The sequence below is a fragment of the Halichoerus grypus genome, chromosome 8 (genome assembly GCF_964656455.1).
Source record: "Halichoerus grypus chromosome 8, mHalGry1.hap1.1, whole genome shotgun sequence".
In the NCBI taxonomy this organism is placed as follows: domain Eukaryota; kingdom Metazoa; phylum Chordata; class Mammalia; order Carnivora; family Phocidae; genus Halichoerus; species Halichoerus grypus.
In genome coordinates, this window is record NC_135719.1 from 1,686,021 (window position 1) to 1,705,486 (window position 19,466).

The following is a 19,466-nucleotide window of genomic DNA, read 5'->3' on the forward strand; positions in this document are numbered from 1 at the left end:
CTGGGGCAGGGGGCAGAGCAGAGACGTGGAGGGTCGAATCCGGGCCATTTCAACAAATCCGTAAGAAAGGAACGAGGGATTGACGGAAGAGAAGACTACCGCGGAGAACAGGAGAACAGGACTGGTGGGGAGAACGTGCACAGTCTAGCAGGCCGGGGTGCTGAGCCGGTGCGAGCCAGACTCTACGCGGACTGGATCCTGTGAGCCCACTGGGAAAGTCCCCAGGACTCCGTGAGCCTGTCAACTTTGCAGGCCCAAGATAACCCGGCTGGTCGAAGGTCCGAGCTGGGATTCACAGGCAGGCAGTCTCCAGTCGTGCCCTTCACGCACTAGGCCAGTGAACAGCTAAGGATGTTATTCTGCATAAACTCCTTGGGGTGATATTTCCTTTAGGGTCTCCGTGATCTAGCCAGGGCCTTTTACTATCAACACATTAGTCACAGAAACTCTTTTATTTATTTATTTTTTAAGATTTTTATTCTTAAGTCGTCTCTACACCCAACGTGGGGCTTGAACCCATGACATCAAGATCAAGAGTCGCGTGCTCTACCAACTGAGCCAGGCAGGTGCCCCTCATCACATAAACTCTTCACCAAGGCCGGGGTGAGTAGCTGCGAGGCACGGCTCCCATCAGCCTCTGTCGCTCCCCCTGCTTCTGCTCTCTCTCTCTCTCTCTCTGGCAAATAAATAAATAAACTCTTAAAAAGAAAAAAAAAGAAGTTCTCACAGAGCAAAATCTCTCATACATTGGTTCGAATATGCAATTGTACCATTCAAGAGTGCCACCGAGTAGTGGAAAGTTTCCCTGGGTCTTGGAAACTGGGCTCATCACAGAAAAATACAGGCAGAAGGTAGCCCATGGCTTTGCAGAGAAGCCAGGCCTGGGGACTGAGCGCCAGGCTCTCCCCGGATGGAAGTGTGTCAGGGGAGGAAGTGGGTTATGATGACTTTGTAAAATGTGGATTTAATTTGGAAAAAGAAGTCTCATCCTCTCTTTGTATTTCTCAAAAAGCGGACTGCTGCTTTCCTAAGAAACGCAGTGCTGTTCTTCTAAGAGATGCTCCAACAGAAATGAAAGGCCGGGCACGGTCTTCTTGGCCGGCTATTGATATTAATGCCGCAAACCACGGCGCCCCGGGCAAAGGCCCCGCCTGCCCAGCGGACGGGGAACTGCGATTAGCTCGGAAAGCCTGGGCCCACGCCCGGCCCTGCTCTTCACAGGCTGTGTGTCTTCGGAAGGGTCATTCTGCCTCCCTGAGCTTGTATTTCCTTCTCTGGATAATGGAGAGAATCGTAGCTTGCGGGGTTACCTGCAAGACGTAAATGGTGTAATTTCAAGGGCAGCTCGCCTGGCTGGCACGGGAGGCAAGTGGCTCTCACTCTCTTCTGAGTTCAGGTGGCGCTTGCTCACACGTGCCTTGTGTCACTGCTTCCCCCTCGAGAGCGGGAGCTATTTAGGATCGGGGCGGGGACTGACTTCTGTCGTTCCTTTGCAGGGAACACTTGGCTAATGCGGGCACCTCCGGGTGACTGTTGAGGGCATGCTTGCGTCGGTACCTGGGTGAGTGGACGGAGATTACCAACCCAGCACAGTGCCAAGTAGTGTAGGCTGGTGGGTGAGAACTTAATCAGCTCCCTGTCCCCTCACCCCTCGTGACCACTGCCCAGCCTGGTGGTTCTCAGAGTCCAGCAGGCATTAGGATCACCTAGACGCTGGTTCAAACACACATGTCTGGGTCTCACCCCCCGAGAATTTCTAATTCAGACGGTCTGGGGAAGAGCTTGAGGCTTTGAATTTTTTTTTTAAGGTTTATTTGTTTATTTTAAATTTCTTTTTTTTTTTTAAGATTTTATTTATTTATTTTTGACAGAGAGACAGACAGAGCCAGAGAGCACAAGCAGGGGGAGTGGCAGACGCAGAGGGAGAAGCAGGCTCTGCACTGAGCAGGGAGCCCGATGCGGGGCTCCATCCCAGGCCCCTGAGATCATGACCCGAGCCGAAAGCAGATGCCCAACCATCCGAGCCACCCAGGCGCCCCGGTTTATTTGTTAATTTTAGAGAGAAAGTATGTGAAGAGTGCGAGGGAGCATGGGGGAGGGGCAGAGGGAGAGAGAATCCCGAGCAGATTCCATGCCGAGCATGGAGCCTGACGCAGGGCTCGATCCCACGACCCTGAGATCACGACCTGAGCCGGAATCAAGAGTTGGATGCTTAACCGACTGAGCCACCCTGGCGCCCCGAGGATTTGAACTTCTAGCAAGTTCCCAGGTGATGTTGATGCTTCTGGCGTGGGGACCTCCCTTTGAGAACTGCTAGTCTGGGCTTCTCTCTTACAGGGAGCCCTCACCTGGGAGCTGTCGGGGCCGACGGTGTTTCCTCCACGATGCCCTACATGGCTGCCCCTTCAGATTATAAGGGGCGGGAGGGAGCTAGGCTGTTTAGCTGACGTCCTGGGTTGGGCCTGTCAGGCCATTGGGATTTCAAGCCACTGGAGCTGAGGGGCTCGGCTGCCAGAGCTGTGCTGCTAAAGCGTTAGCAGCGGGCCACTGAGGGTTTGGGGGAGATGCCCAGATTTAGGGCATTTACTAATACCTACGGTGTCAATACACTGTAGGCAATTTCAAGTTACCGCTATGTTACGTTGGGCAGCCTTCAATTTCTCCAAATGCGAAAGGGCAATAATAAAATCCATCCTCTGGAATCGGGAGTGTAAGCAATAATTCAACCTCAAGTCCCAGGAGCAGAATGGATGCCCAATCAGTGTTTACGCTTGTTCTCAGGATCTCCCCCCAGAACACCCCAGGAAGCATTATAATTCCTCCCAATGAGTAATCCGTGCCAAGCTTCAATCACGGTGGGTATACATTTTCACGGTCAGGCATCTGTGTTTTAGAACCTATTTTAAACTGTGCTGGGAAAGTTACATTTTCAGTTGGCGTTTGGCCTAAAAATATAAAAAATCGTAGGGCGCTTGTGCTGTGCCCCATTCCAGATAAGTGGTAATACGGTCTTTTCTCATTGACAGGTATGGTCTCTCGTTCCACGGCAGTGATATTAAGGATTTTTAAATGATGAATAATTACTCAGTGAAGATTGCCACGCTGTTGCCATTTGCCTGGCAGACAGTGCTGGAGAATTCCCCGAAAACCTAGAATAATGGGAAACCAGACCCTGTCCCATCTTTCAGTGCTGTTTTCTAGGACAGCATTTTCTTCTGTAGCAGGCATGTGCCCTCCAAAGACAACCTGGGCAGCATCGGGCACATTCTTGCAAACCTCCAAGTGTGCAGACCCCAAAACTGCCCATTTGGCAGGTACGGATGGGAAGAGAAGTGGACTCGCCCGGACCACAGGCATCCGGTTGTAGCGAGGAATCGGCAGGACCCGTCTCTCAGAACCCTCTGTCGGCTGGGGTCCACAGGCACGTGAACGCTGAATCACAGGGCAGAGCAGGAGGGATGCCACCAAGCTTAAAAGATGAGCTTGTGCAACACAAGGACAAAGAGCCGGCCTCGCTACGGTGCCACTGGGCTTCCACAGCTCAAATCTGATCTCATGACGAAGACATAGTCTCACACCACAGTCCAAACTTCTGTTGCGTGTATACTTGTCATAATTAAAACTGTTTGGCTGCAAGTAAAGGAGAACAACTCAAGTGGGTTCAGGCCTAGAAGTGGAGGTGGCTAAGGAGCACGAGGGGGGCCCAGAGCCCCCTGCCCTCAGCCCCCCAAACAGCTCTCCCCCCACCTCCCTCCCTGCGCATCCGCTTCTCTCCTGTCTTTCTCCCGTCTGCCTTCCCAGGCACAGGCAGGAGATAGCTGTCCCACAGCAGTTAAGGGTCTTCCCTAAATGGAAACCACGGTAGCAACCTAGCGGAGCTCCTAGAATGACAGGGCAGGTGCAGGGCCCTCGGCGGGTGAGCGGCGTCCTCGGGGAAGGGGAGTCGTTGGGTAACCGCGAGCTGGGACATCAACGGGACGCAGCCTTTGCCGCGAGGAAGCTTACTGTCCCACGAAAGACATACACATTGCACGGACTGCAGTGGAAATGTTAAAACATAACCAGCATGGAAAGAGCGGTGTAGACAAAGTGCGGCGGGGGCTCCTGGACAAGGTGTGACTGCTGGTCGGGAAGGCACAGGAGACACGGAAATATAGTGGGTATTGTAGGAATGCTTCAACTGCTAGGCATTGGAAGGAAGCCCGAACCCAAAGGGTGAAGGGAAGTCTCGGGGGTAATCACACAGCCGCCTTGGATCCCAAAAACAAGATGGGGGGCGGGGGGGCACCCGGGATGAACGGAGAGAGACAGTTCGGAACAGCCTCTGGGAATGAGCACGTCCCAGAGTTCTGCGTCTGCGATGGGTGTGATCCTCCGAAGCGGCAGGCTGTGCGGAGCTCTGGGGGGCCCCTTCCCCCGGGCCGTCTTCCCTGGACCGTGGCACTTCAGCCCCGGGTGGCCATCCTGCTCTTGTTCTGGCTACGTCTTTGCCCACTTTATGCCTTTTGGATCCCGAGCCCTTGACATCGGCAGGGCTACCGGTTTTTGTTTGCAAAACTTACCAGAGCAGCATTACAACTTTGGCAGACGTGTCGAAAGCAAAAGAGCATCTACATTTAGCACAGAAGGTCAAAAAGGAGCCTGTGAGGAGGAAAATATGTGCTTAAACTTTTGACTCAGTTAAATGCGAAGATAAATTTAAGCACTCTTTGGTGTCAACAATTCCAACCTCATAAATTAGAAACAACTACAGTAAATGAGTCGACAGCATTTAAGCCAGCCTTTTTTTGGGGGGGGTGGGGTCTAATTATACAGCATGGGGCTGAAATCATTTGCATTGATTTATCCAATTTCCTATTGTCAAGTGCTGTGTCTATCCTTGATGTGATTATGTTAATGTGCTAATTAAGTTTGAGGCCCTTTGTTGTACATTCTGCTTTCAGCAAAATAAGAAAGTAGTACTGGAACTATGTTTTCCTTGAATGTGTTCTGGGATAAAGAGGGAAAGCGCCCTGTGAGAGCAGGAAACGTTATCCCGGGGGTTGAGTGGGCTTAGATACAATTTAATGTGAACAACTGAGCGTATTTATGAGGCATCAGAAGCAAATAAAGGAGTATTCACACGGGGCAGGGTGCCCGGCCGGTCACATTGGCTCTCGGTGTTTGGGGGGAGAGCAAACACTACTTGGCTTATGTTTCCCCCAACGCCACGTTTAAGTCAAAGTTATATCCTGTTCTATTGTGCCCTGACTCAACTTACGCAGAGATTTTCATTGTCTTGCATGTTGATATTGCTTCTGAGATCATTTCGCAACTCCAGAAGGGCTGAAGCCTGGACTTTGTCTGAGATAATAGGTATTTCCTAAAGGAGACGGGTAGAGTCCATTGTTTCAATTTGCAAATGGCCCCAGGTGTAGAAAGGACCCAGGAATGCTGGTTCCCCACTCCCCAGATGACAGTGAGAGGTCCAAGGGCATGTCGGGAGCTCCTGCCGCCTCCCCACGTCCCTGTGCCAACACTCTGCGTTCGGGGGCTCCCACGGCAGACGGAGCTGAGGCCATCACGTCCAAAAGGGAGCTTTGAAAAGTGCATCGCAGACTAGCTAAGAGCTGGGATGTGGAGCCAGACAGGCCTGAGTGAAGACCTTGGCTCTGTCTCTTACTCGCTTCGAAGGCTCTTTAAGTGCCCTGAGCCTTCACTACCCCCTCCGGGCAATGGGAATAAAAGCATGTTTCATAGACGCCGTCGAATGTGAAGTACGTCACTGACTTACGCACCAAAACAAAAGGAAGACAGCACTGACGTACGTTCTTAATATGTAAATTCTTATTTCATATTATTGAAAGAGTCCTTTTAGATGTATTTAGATACCTTTTTTAAAATCATATATCATTCTTTTAAGAAATTCCAGCATCGTTAACTTACAGTGCGATATTAGTTTCAGGTGTACAATATAGTGATTCAGCAATTCTACACACTACTCAGTGCTCATCATAAGTGTACTCTTTATCCCCATCCCTGTTCCCCCCATTTCTCCACCCAGCTCCCCTCTGGACACCATCAGTGTGTTCTCTAGAGTTAAGAGTCTGCTTCTTGCTTTGTCTCTTTCGTTTGCTTTGTTTCTTAAATTCCACATGTGAGGGAAATCATATGGTATTTGACTTTCTCTGAAGGACTTATTTCACTCAGCATAATACACTCTAGGTCCATCCACATTGTTGCAAATGGCAAGATTTCATTCTTTTTGATGGCTGAGTAATATTCCACTGTTTATATATACCACCTCTTCTTTATCCATTCATCTGTCGATCGACATCTGGGCTCTTTCCATAGTTTGGCTATTGTAGACATTGCTGCTGTAAACATCAGGGGGCATGTACCCCTTTGAATAAGTGTTTTTGTATTTTGGGGTAAATACCTAGTAGTGCAATTGCTGGATCATAGGGTAGCTCTACTTCTAACTTTTTGAGGAACCTCCATACTGTTTTCCAGGGTGGCTGCACCAGCTTGCATTTCCACCAACAGTGCACGAGGTTCCCCTTTCTCCACATCCTTGCCAACACCTGTTGTTTCTTGTGTTGTTGATTTTAGCCATTCTGACTGGTGTGAGGTGGTATCTCACCATGGTTTTGATTTGCATTCATTTATCACTCTTATGCACACATTAGTTCATCTTGTCCTAAAAATTGGTAGCATTCAGAGCCCTTCTTCTGAGTCATTTTCAACTCAGGCTTGTCAACGCCCAGGTGTTTCCTTATGGTATCATCCTCTGGGCCATCAAGGCTGGGAAAACGGAGTACTTCTTACAAGAGTGTTCACTGTTGTCTTCAGGACATTCTGCAAGTCTCGATGCTGTACTTTCTTGCTCTTACTAGAAAGGATCAACAAAAGGCATTTTTGTCCAAGTTTCGCATAGAAAAGGAATTCCAATGGCATCAATGTGACAATGATTGTGAACCCCAACGACTGTATGGCAAACCCTGTTTTGAGAAGTGTGCATCCAGAATCCATGAAGTACTGAGCTAGCACTTTCCTCTCCAGGCTATTCTGAAAAAAACAGCAATGGAATCTTGGAATGGTGCCTTACTATTCAATACATGATAGATAGCTATCATAATGCTACTCTAATCTTTTGTGATGGTTCTGTACATGTAGATCATCAAATAATTAAGGTAATACATTTTACCCAGGCTTCCAAAGGTATGCTAAATTATGTAGGAAATTTAGGTGCCCTGGGCCCCAACTTGGACTAATGATTCAGCTAATGACGTTATTTGTGGTTAGTTAAGGTCACCCCACCAGCTGTGAGATCAGAACACAACTCCATAATGACAAAATCATCACTGCAGCCACAAGCCCAGAGATAGGGTCCACGGACAAGGATTTTTACTGTTCCAAAAATGGTGGTAGAAACATTGCACCATTACACGCCTGTTAGAACAGTGAGAACCTAAAATAATGACAAAACCAAATGCTGGTGAGATTTGGGGTGACAGGGACCCTTATTTGATGCCGATGGGAATGCAACATGATGCAGCCACTTTGGAAGACAGTTTGGTGGTTTATTACAAAACAAAACATGTTCTTACCATGGGATCAGCAATTGTGTTCCTTGGTAATTTACCCAAAGGAGTTGAAAACCTGTGTCCACACAAAACCTGCCTGTGGATGTTTATAGCAGCTTTGTTCATAATCACCCAACCCGGGAAGCAACCCAGACGTCCTTCTGCAAGGTGAGCGGATAAACACACTGTGGTCCATCCAGACAATGGAATATCATTCAGCACTAAAAACAAATGAGCGATCAAGCTATGAAAAGACTGAAACAGCAAAGGCATGGAAGCAGTAAAAAGATCAGGGCTTGCCAGGGGTTCCGAGTGGGGCAGAGTCGAACAGGTGGAGAACAGAGGATTTTTAGGGCGGTGAAATGATTTGTATACCATGCTGGATACTTTAAACATTTGTCAAAACCCATAGAACGTAACACTAAGGGTGAACCCTAATGTAAACTATGGACTTGGGGTGATTATAATGTGTCAATGTCATCAATTCATCGATGGAACTTTAAACGTCCCACTCTGGGGCAGGATGCTGGTAGAGGTGGAGATTGTGCGTGTGGGTGCAGGGGGCATATAGGGATTTTTCTGTTACCCTTGAAGTGTTTTTTTTTTTAAGATTTTATTTATTTATTTGACAGAGAGAGAGAGAGAGAGAGAGAGAGTGCATGAGCAGGGAGAGGGGCAGAGGCAGAGGGAGAAGCAGACTCCCCGCTGAGCAGGGAGCCCGATGCGGGACTCGATCCCAGGACACTGGGATCATGACCTGAGCCGAAGGCAGACGCTTAACCGACTGAGCCACCCAGGCACCGCCCTTAAAGTGTTCTAAAAAGTAAAGTCGACTAAGGAGAAAAGTAGAAACATTTCTAGATTAGAGGAACCTCCAGAGACATGACAATGTATAATTATGGATCGGGGCTCTGGGAACCAGAAGTCCTTTTTACCATAAAGAACGTTTTTGGGATAATTGGGGAAAATGAATAATATTTGTAGCTTAGATAATTATATGGCATCCTGATAATTTCTTTTTTTCACTATTTCTTGATTGTAATAATGATAATGCGGTTATGTAAGAGCGAGCCCTTCTTCTTAGGGAATGCACGCTGAAGTGTGTGGCAGAAAGGGCTATAATGTCTCCAGTTATTCTCAAATATTCAGAAAAAGATAACATGAAGATAGATGGAGAGAAAGCAATAAAGTAAGTGTTGCAAAATGTTAACAATTGGGGTGAGGTGTGTATGATCGTTCTTTCTAATATTTTTACAACTTTACTGGGAGTCTGAAATTATTTTGAAATAAAAGAGTACAAAAAATTGGGAAAATAAACCACTTAAAATGAACTAAAAAGGACATAGGATTCTACATTCTAGCTGCCGGCCCCCCTCCCCCGTCCCTGCGTCACTGTATTCGGGGGTCATCCACTACGAACTGAAGACCTCCTCACCCTGTAGCTGATGCTACAAACACAAAGTCCAATCACAGACATCAGGGGACACAACTTTGCACTTTAGAGAAGTTAGGTCAGTTCGCTTCTGATTTCGTTAGAACATCCAGCACACCTGGGGGTCCAATCTGTACACCTGAAACCGTCAACAGCACCAGGGACACCACACCCGTCAGAGGATGTGCTGACTTAGTGACCAGTGAGACCACGTGGCCAGCCCTCGGCGTGGTCAGCCTGCAGGCTCCCGCCACCTGAGGGACCGACCTCGCCCGGGGCATGAGGGCCATCCCACCTTCCGACACCTGCTCACTCTACTCGTTTCCACAGTTTACAGCCTCCTACATCTTATTTCAAGTAACTGCACGAAATTAACCCGGGAAGCTACATTTCAAGTGTGCATGTTAAAGTGAGATACATCTATTCACACATGGGGCTGACTTTAATTAAAACGGGAGATTGAGTGAGCCAACACTTTGGAGTCAGCCCAGTCGGGGTTCATGTATTTAGCTCTGGAACTTATTAGCTGTGTGACCTTGGGCAAGTCACTCAACCTCTCTGAATATCAGTCACCAGATCCGTAAAATGAGAATGAGAATAAGTGAATTAAAGAATTACAAAGGGTGGGACGCCTGGGTGGCTCAGTTGGTTAAGCATCTGACTTTCGATTTCAGATCAGGTCCTGATCTCAGGGTTGTGGGACTGAACCCCGAGTTGGGCTCTGTGCTCAGCGCAGAGTCTGCTTGTCCCTCTCCCTCTGCTCCTCCCCCTGCTCACACTGTCTTTCAAATAAATAAATAAATAAATAAATAAAATCTTTTAAAAAAACGTTACAAAGGGTTAAATAAAATATATACAGAAATAATCTTGCATCTTTTAGGCACTTTATAGAGATATACAGTATATTTATAGATACAAGTCTACATATTCACATAAATACAAATGTGATATAGTTGTTACTTAGATTGTATTGATTAAAATTGGAAACCAGTATGACCAAAATGCCCTCCAGGGTGGCCAGCAGATTCTCAGCATCAGCTTGGGGCATGACCATCGTCCATGATCTGGAACATTTGTGTTTTTTTTTTTTAACTCAAGCAAACTTATCAGACCTTGAGGGACAGACTGAACTGACCAAATGCCAACTTATGTTTAATGGGGAACAAAAATAGAAAGTACATCAGCGTTGTTCCTGTGGGCCGACCAGCTCATGACCTCCTTACAGCAAACTTCCTCAGGGAACCAGCTCATACCCTGCGGGCTGCCAGGGAAGGTGTGTTGTGTGTGTGCAGTGCGGGGAGATGAGCCAGGTGGCCCTGTGGCCCGTATCACTGAGTCACGACAGACAAAAGCATCCCCCGCCAAGGGGAGGAACCAGCCACGTGGACAGGTTCCACTGGAGTCCTGGACACACTTTGCTTTTTGCATGTTCCTTGACATGGCTCCTCATAGATCATGGCCTCCTGTCGAGAAAGGAGTTTTGACTATATTCGGTTTTTGTTTGGTTTTCTGTTTTGTTAGTTGTAACTTCTCTTCCTCCTTCTTCTCTTCTTCCTCCTCCTCCTTCTTTAAATATATATTTATCTTTAGTAGGTGTTACTTAGATTCTCTATTCCTGTTCTTTCTGCTTGTGAATGAAGAAAGAGCTTTCAAGTCAACATCTGCCTTGGACAATTTTATCAGTTTCGTGTTGGTTTCCCACCTCCAAGTTTAGTCCTGAGCTCGGTCTCACCCCAGGATCCTGACTTTAATTTTCTGTTGCTCAGAAACACCCACGCCAACCCAGTGAAGGGCTCTTCTCTGTGGGCGCTGAGAGAGTAACAAGGGAATCTCCCAACAAGGAACACACGCATCCCCAGGAAAAGAGAGAGAGTGAGGGTTTCAGGACACCTTCTATTAACAGTGTCTGGAATGTGTCACCACCAGCCAGGATGCTGACGTCCTGTGGGCTGGCTCCCCACCGGAGCAAATCCTTGTGAGGTGTGTGAACAAAGTAGGTTCTGGGGGACTGCACAGGGGCAAAAGCAGATGGTTTGCACAGCAAATACTGGGATTATTATTACTTTTAATATTATTACTTTTCCCTTCAAGGATTATAAAGCCAAAGATGATTTGGTCAATAAACATTCTGTTTCAATCACAATTTTAGAAGCTTGAGGGATGAAATAAAGTGCATGTGAAGATCTGTGCCCCCTCCTAAGCTTTTTCTTGCTCATTTCCCCTCAGTGAGACAGTAAGTGACAGCTTACCAAACAGTGACAGGGGAATGAGGAGACTCCAGCCCCACCCTGGCCACCACCCCACAATCCTGCATTGATTTTTCTCTCTAACAGGGAATTTTCTTTATAATCATATGTAAGGTCGAGAAGCCATGCATAGGAAAACTTACCACTACCAGACTCACCATCGTCTTGTTGAGACCGCAGGGGCAGGAAGAGGAACCTACAGCCTGGTAGGTCAGGAAGGAAATGCAGGCCCCCCTTCAGTCTTCTCGGGGAGCTGGTGACCTTAAACCAGTTGGTGAAGGGAGGGATTTCCCCTCTCTCTGGGAGCAGAAAGAAATCAGGGCTCTGGACTTTAAGAAGCAGGGGAGGCTAGAGCACTTGGGGTGGAGGGGTGTGCGTGGGGGCAGGCAGTCCAGTGGCCCCAACATGCCCCTGGTCTTTGGTTTGGCTCGATGTTCAGTTGATGGCAAGTGGGTTTTCAGTGCAAGAGGCAGATGAGCAGCACATAGAATGGTCAGTTTCTGGGGTCCGTCCGTACCTGGGCCAGTAGCTGGAGACACGTGCGGGTTCTGGCCCCATTCACGGGTGGTGAGAAGCAGCAGGAACGGCCCTTCGTAGATGAGGAGAGCAGAGGCCTGCCCTATGGCTGACCCAGGATGGCAGCCCTGGTGTGGGCAACAGAGCCCAGCAGAGTAGAAATCTAACAGGATCACCAGAAGAGACAGGTGCCAGCCAGGAGAGAGGTCTGGAGCAGATGTTGCAGGGAGGTGGCCGACTGGAGTGGTGAGGCCCCAAGGAAGACCTGTGGGAAATTCAGATCCCTTGAGAACCCCCAGGAGACACCTGGGGGGCAAGAAACCTTGTGAAAGACTAGACCTCCTGCTAACGGGGAGAGGTGGGTGTCCATGTCATCCTCTGAGACACAGCAATGAAGCAACAGTGATTGACCTGCCTTCCCTGCAACCCCCACCTCGCCCCGGATGCTAACGCAGTCCAGAGCTGGTGCATCTCTAACCTTTAGTCCCCTGATGGACACAGCAAGCAGGGACAACTGGAGAATTTCTAAGGTTTGCCTCTAACTTACGTACGAGATGGTTTTTTGAAATTCAATTCGAAAATCCCAAGACTGTGTTTAAAAAAGGTAGATATGCAGAAGACCAAAATTTCACCCCTCAAGGAGTTAGACTCCGGGTGCTCAAAATAACCGTCCTTCAACAGAAACGTGCTGATTTCCCTCTGTCAGTGTGACCTACAGGGAGGGAGTCGTTGTCTCCTGTCCCCTATTTGTGGTAATATGCATGCTAATGACGAGCAGCCGCAGACCAGTTGTCTGGATAATGAACTTGGTCCAGGTGTGTTGCCTCTGAGTAACCGGCGGGGACGCCAACAGAATGTTGAAGATTACTTGGAGAGAGAGATTAATCGTTAACTAACTCCACTAATTCACCTGGCATTTTTAAGCAATAAAGACCTCTTTACAAATAACATAAGCTCAAAGAATTAGAATTACCTGCTGAAACGTTGAGATGATCTTATTATGCTGGGGACGAAAAATTGTCATCTGTGAGGGTGGTTTCCAAAATGGATTAATACAAACGGGGAAGTGGCTACCTATGGAAATCTGAATAAATGCACACATGTGGCATTTCATCACGAAGGAGGCCAAGTCAAAAATGCCTGAGCCTGTGAAATCATGGTGTCAAGGCGACTAGAAGGTCCGAAAGGGCTGAGCGTCGAGAAGCAGGGGTTACGGTTGCTGCTGAAAATGGAGCCCCTGAGCTCCTTCTCACGCACTTGGGGAGCATGAGGACTCACCCCGAGTAGGGCGCCGAGCTCGGAGTATCCTTTTTTCATACTCCTTTCCCTCTTGTTCTCCAAGAGTAACTGATGCAGCTTTTAATATAATATGATCAGAATTTTGGCAAGAAAAAAAAAAGAAGAGCCCAGCCAGGAAGCGTTGTAAGGCATGTGCTGGGAAGCTCAGCAGCATTCACTGGGCATCCCACCGTGGAGGACACGGACCGGAGGCGTGGTGCGCTACGTGAGCACTGTCGTCTGATAAGACGGTCACCTTCCCCACCACCCATACTTGCCCACCTCACTCACTCCATCATACTAGATTATTTCCCGTGGCTCAGGATACGAGCTAGGTACCAGGGAAGAAGCAAAAATATGAAGGCCCAAGCTCACAACTTAATGAAATGAGCATACAAAAGAAATGGATCCCAGCACGGTGGGGTATGTGGCAGAGTAGGGAAAGCTGGGACACGGAGCCCCTTCATGGAGGCAGTTATGCGATTTCCACTGGAAGCGAGGAGGCAATCAGGAATAAATGGTTACTGACGAGTAACCCTTCTCCCCCAGGGGAGAAGGGCATCCTGGGGAAAGGAGGTATCCCTGTGTATGTCGTGTGTTGGAAACGACAGGATCTGGATTTTATCGGCGCACAGCGGTTGGTGGGGAGGGTGGGGGCTGGTAGGTGGATACACGGAGGTCCTTTCCAAAGACTCCACCCTTATAAACATTTCTGACTTCTTGCTAAATCAGTGTCTGCATTTATCTCAGATCAGTTTTTCCCACGTTGTTAGAGACCAACTGTGAAAAGAGCCTTGCATCCTTCTCTGGAGACATCGTCCCTATTCTTTCGAGCCACGGGGTTCCACCAGGAGGCGCTTTCTTCTTATAGACAGGGTCTCCTGTCCCGAGAGGGGACAGTCATGGTCACCTGATCCATGCACATGGTTGATCCGGGGTAGGCATCGAAGCCAGGGCAGCCCCAGCCTTCAACTCTGTGATGCAGGAAGAGATGGAGCCCCTCTCCATGCATGGGGGCCAGAAATTGCGCCAACTCTACTTGTCAGGAGCAAGGTCTTCCCCACACGGAGGAAGGTGGGAGTAGCGAGGAGGAGAGAAGATGTGCACAGTGAGTCCTGGTGATGCTCAGAGGCATGGCTCCAGTTTTCCTGAAGTGTAACTACACTTGGGTCCTTCACTCTTTCTTTGGATTCTTCCATTGGCATCAATTTGAGTTGGGGAGCTCTCAGGTTCAAAGTGATAAGTCCTTACTGACGGGCTCCACCATTTTAACCTGAATGGGGTTCACTCATTTTCATTTATTCCTGTTTAATAATCAAATATTTGCAGCTGTGAATTTTTCTCTGGGGATAGCTTTTGCTGTGCAGAGTCATCTTTATGCTATTTTCCAAATTATCAGTCGCTGTGGTTTTGAATTCCTTACTCCGCCCCCCCAAATGTGCCCCATTTCATCCTTGGCTACTGAACCTTCTTGGATAACAGTCGTAATAGCAACAAATACATTTTGCCAACCACATGTGAGATAAAGTTCTAAGCCGCTCACAAATGTTAGCTTACTTAGTTCTCACAAAACCCCTTTGGGGTAAGTACTGTTTTATCCCTATTTCATAGACGAGGAAACTGAGGCACAGAGAGTGTAAGCCACGGGGCAGGTGAGTGGAGTGTTTGCACACTGGCCGACTGGCTTCCGAGGCCACGATCGGGAAACAGTGTAGTTTACACCACTCTGTGCGGGAGGGAAGACCACCAGCATGCTGCCAACGACTGAGAAAGCCGGAGAACGCCGCCAAGGATGGGGGCAAGCACCTGCCGCCCCTATTCCTGAGAAGCCCAGGCCATCGGACTCTGGGTACTTTTAGCCTGAGAGCAGCTCCCCAGGGACGGACACCTCCAGGGAGGAAGATCCTGCCTCTCTTTGCCGTCCAATGTTGTCTCCAAACCCACTGGGTCCCAGCCATGTGCCCTCCCCCCGGGGGCCGGGAGGACTTGTTTTAGGGCGAGTGGAACAGACCCTTTGGTCCTACGATCTGGCTGAGAGTAAACCACGGGCTTCAAATCGGCACATGTCACGTTAATCATGAGTTGCTGTGTATTAGATCTATCACATGCTGGAAGAGCTTGGCTGAAGTCTACCGGGCCGAGGGGAATTTCGTCCATTTCTTCTTGAGTTTCTAGCAGCATGTGCACACTTTGCTCCTTGGTTTTGATCCCTCAGAGTTCACAGATGGGGCATTTTCACTGTAGATGTGTGTGTCTATTATGTTCTAACTTCAGACCATCCCTTTGTACTACGCGGCAGGGGCAGAAATCCACTCACCCCAGACTCCTTTGAACCCACTAAACTCACCGTGAGCACAGAAAGCATCTCCTCTGGAGACGGTGGTCTCCTTCAGATGGAATGCAGGGTCCTCCCGAGGCCCTTATCATGCCACCCCCTCTTCCAGGTGGTGTCCAGCTGGTGGGGAGCAAGGGCCCTAGGATTCTTGCTCCCCTCCGTTCTGAGTGCCTGGGGCGGTCACCTGGCCGCTGAACCTGAAGGCATCTTTAGGAGGCCTGGATTACTGCTGAAATCTGTGGCCCAGGTTTGGAGCCTTGTTCGTTGAGCCCTGCTCCCTGAGGCCTGCTGGTCCCCCTCACCCAGGAACCCGGAAGCCTAGACTCAGTACCTTCGTGTCCCCTCGCCTGCAGGAATGCAAGGATCCCCGGCATACCACGCGGAGGCCCCAGGGAGCCAAGGGCGCCATGTGGGACCCAGCTCTCCGGCCGCATCCCTCCATCCCTGCACAACCATCCTGTGCAGTCTCCCTCCCTGGGCTTCCGAATGGGGGAAAGCCCTCAGCTGTTGGCTTTTCCATCAGCTCGTTGGAGGTGCCTCTCCAGGGACTCAGGCCAGACAATGGAAGTCAGAACACGTGGGTCTGACAGCCTGCTCCTTCCCCTTCTTCCTCTGCCCACTCTCCCCGAGGCAGAACAAGAGACTCTGCCCCTTCCCATGTCTTTCTGTCTCTGTCTCTCTCTCTGCGTCTGTCTGTCTCTCTATCTCTCTCTTGGGGGCCTGGGGGGTCCTGCCACACGTCCCTTCTTCTCTGCTGAGCTATGAGTCACCTTCTAAAGCCTCTCAAGTATACCGAGCACAAACATCTCCACATCCAAGTCCATGGTCGCTAGCACTCAGCAGGGGTTCGAGTCACCTGCCACACAGGTGGGGAAAGCAAGGCCTAAGAGGCTTCACGAAGCTCCAGGGTGGGTCGAAGGCTGTGGTGGTGACAGAGGACACCTGTGCCATACTCTCTGCTTCAAAGCCTGTGCGCCCCTAAACCCGCGGCCCCATCCAGCTCTGGGCTCAGTCCCTGCCTCGAGAGTAACGGGGAGACCCGCTGGCTGGGGGGCTCCACCACCGCTCTGTCCAGCGAAGAACAAGAAGTTAGGAAGAAGGGAGGGGTGAGGGAGGGGGAGAGCGGCCGAGCAGTGTGCGGCAGAGAAGAAACGCCCCTGCTTGCAGATACGGCAGCCCCGTCTGTCTGTCTATCTGCCCTTCCACGCCCTCTGTTTTGGAGGAAGGCCCTGCTTTCATTCCTGGCCTCCTGCTATCTTGAAGGGAAGAGCAGAGAACAATCTTGGGGTCATCACACATCGCACAATGGGAGTCCTGTCTCTCGTGTCAGAACTCACAGGGATGGGACGCAGCGGCCAGGTGACCGACTGCGTTCCCCACCCCCCACCCAAGAGTTTCACCCGCACTGTGGCTGCCGGCCCAGGGCGTTTCTGGGAGAAGCATGCTCCCAAACACTGATCACGATCACGTGCTATGGGCCCAGCGGGTCTGCCTTCATTCCTTTTTTTAAAAAATGCAAATCTCAGCTTCCAATTCAACAGCCTCCTTTGGAATTTAAAAGAGTTCTAGGTTGTTTAAAGGTTGAGCGGAATTCCTGAGCCTGTTAACTGGTCACAGTCTACTAGCTCTCATAATTAGCACGAGACCACTGTATTGTGTAAACGCCACTCAGTATTCAACAATGACTAACCGCTCCATTTCAGACTGTTTACTTAGGAGTGGGGGCTGTCCTCCACAATCGATGTTTCTGGGTCTTTACCTATTTAACAAGAGAGAAGAGAGAGACGAGACACAAGGTAAGGGCCCAGATCCCCCATTTCTCTACCCCTTCACAACACCTCCCCTGCCCAGCCGCCAAATCCCAGCACTGTGGGTGACCCGGTACCAAGTCTTGCCAGGCTACCAAGCTGTGTGACCTTGGGATTCTCCGGTCCCTAATCTGCACAGGGTGAGGGCTGAATTGGGCAAGAGCAGAGATCACCCACCCTGAGACGTGCAGGGACTGGGGGAGAGGGTGAAATGTCTCCTTCTGATAACTTCACACATGTTCTTACTCAACTGAAAAGCATAGCATGACAGACTGGAAGCGGACTATGGAAGTGTCCCAACCCCCAGCAGCTGGCCACGTGCTACCTGTCCTTTATCGCAAAGGACAAACGCAAAGAGAAGGATTAAAGATATCTGCAGAGTAATATTGACAAAATGGGTAGCAGGGCTCAGCACAGTAAGGAAGTAAAACTTGTCAACAAATACGCGTGTACATGTTAAATGTGTGTGTATGTGGTGATGTGTTATGTTCACCCCAATTTTCTTTTTCAGGGCAGATATTACAAATACATTTGTTCGCAGACGATATCAAAGGGAGCCACAGGTCATGGCTGATGGGGAACCCCCCAAAGAGAAGGGCTTGCTGACTTCCAAGGAGCGTGGAGGGTGGGAGGGTGCACAGCTCGGTGGGAGCAGGGGTGCGGTGATGCTGGGTGCCCCGCATGAAGATGGGCCACCAGACACAGCCGTCAGTGGGGAGCAGGACCAAAAAGGGAACATCTAAGATGGATTTTACCTTGTTTGATGTGGTGTGAACAAGGTGAACCTCCTCTTGCGTTTACCTTAAGAAATCTTCAGTCCTATACTGTGTATCACGTGCATGTGGGTATTTGAGTGTGCCGTCTTTTGGGGTATGTAGAAAAGAAGCTGGGTTCTCATTTGGCTTGATGTTGGGAGAATCGGGGACATTCTACTTGATACAAGGACGCTGGGGGGTGCCCAGCTGACATCCGAGTTGCTCTTTCTCTCATTATCTCCCTGGGCCTGGCCTATCTCCTTGCCAAATGCCCCCAGGCCTTAGTCTGCACTTGAAAGGTCTTCTCCATCCGCCTCTCCACATCCTGCTCATTTCTTCAGAGCCTACTTTTCATTTTCCCTGATCACTCCAGTCTCTCCGCCTGCATTCATTCACCCCCACCCACCCCAGCAGCTGTGTGCTTCCTGAGTACAAGTATCTTCTTGGGCTCCTCTCCTCCCCACCCCCAGGCTAGGCCCTGGAAGGACAGGGCCCCCGTGGTTTCCTTTCCATGGTACACTCAGCACCTAGTTGGCATACTGCCGGCGTTCAGTGTCTGCCCAACGGATCACCAAATGAATATCATTAAGTGCCTATTAGTCAGATCAATAGTGACAAATGTTTCCCAAAGACAATGCCTATTTGAAAATACATCCCGAGCATTGTTTTTCTACCCCCCAAAAAAATGTTTTGGAAAGATTTAGGAGAGTCTGATGTTTTTGTAAACACTTGCACATTTAGGGGCCATCTTGCCCTTCTTGGCTCTCACCTGGGATGTATTCACTCATCCGCGTGAGCTTGACGCCTGGTGGGTTTTCTTCCTAAGAGCCATGAGCTTTCACAGGGATCGAGGGTGGTGGAAAAACAGAGGCCCCTCCAAGCTCTCTGCAGCTTAACCTCATCAGGACAAGCAGATAAAAACACTTAAAAATCTGTTCAGTTCCCCGTTTGGTCGTGTGCACAGGCTCCTGCCCCACCCGCAGGTAACACCCGAGGCCAGTCCCCAGGCCAGAGCCAGAGCAGGGCCCGGCGCCCCCGTCAGAGCTCAGTCATCCCGCTCCCGGGCCGGCGGCCTGGGCCGGGGCGCACCGAGCGCGCTCGCGAGCTGTCCCCGCCTCGGGGCTCTCTGGGCGCCGGGCGCTCAGCCCTCGGCCGCGGCTCGGCCCGGGAGCAGGCGGCACGGCCCCGGCATGCTAAGTGGCCGCACTGGGCGCCTTTGTTCCCCGCGCCTCGGAGGACCGCTCTCCTCTGCATCTTAATGGGCTTCTCCCCCGCCCGCTCTGCGCCCCGGCCCCCGGCCTCCGCGCGGCGTCCCGGACACCCGAGCGCGGGACGGTCCGCCTGCGCTCCCCCCGCCGGGCAGGCCCAGCACCTGCGCCCGCCAGCCCCCCGCCCGCCCCCCACCCCGGGGGTCCCGCGGCCCGCGGCGCAAGTCTCGCGGTGCTACGGCCCGGCGGGGAGCGGCGGCCCGCGCCCCCCGCCGCGCGACAAAGGCCGGCCCGGGAGGCGGGGCGGGGCCGGGCGGGGGGAG

The 19,466-nt window shown here is 50.4% G+C and overlaps 1 long non-coding RNA gene across 3 annotated transcripts; it reads right to left on the reverse strand.

The window, feature by feature from the left end:
- Positions 1-449: 449 nt before the first annotated feature.
- Positions 450-19,287, reverse strand: LOC118527361 (uncharacterized). 3 transcript variants are annotated; one of them, XR_013450237.1, is made up of 5 exons: positions 18,705-19,273; positions 11,387-12,024; positions 4,563-4,641; positions 4,006-4,122; positions 450-3,630 (listed from the first exon to the last, which is right to left on the reverse strand). It is a non-coding gene; the product is annotated as an uncharacterized LOC118527361 (long non-coding RNA). The 3 variants fall into 3 exon arrangements; XR_013450236.1 differs by having other exon boundaries at positions 4,006-4,641; positions 18,705-19,279; XR_004913079.2 differs by lacking the exons at positions 450-3,630; positions 4,006-4,122; positions 4,563-4,641 and having other exon boundaries at positions 9,869-12,024; positions 18,705-19,287.
- Between the last annotated feature and the right edge of the window lie 179 nt (positions 19,288-19,466).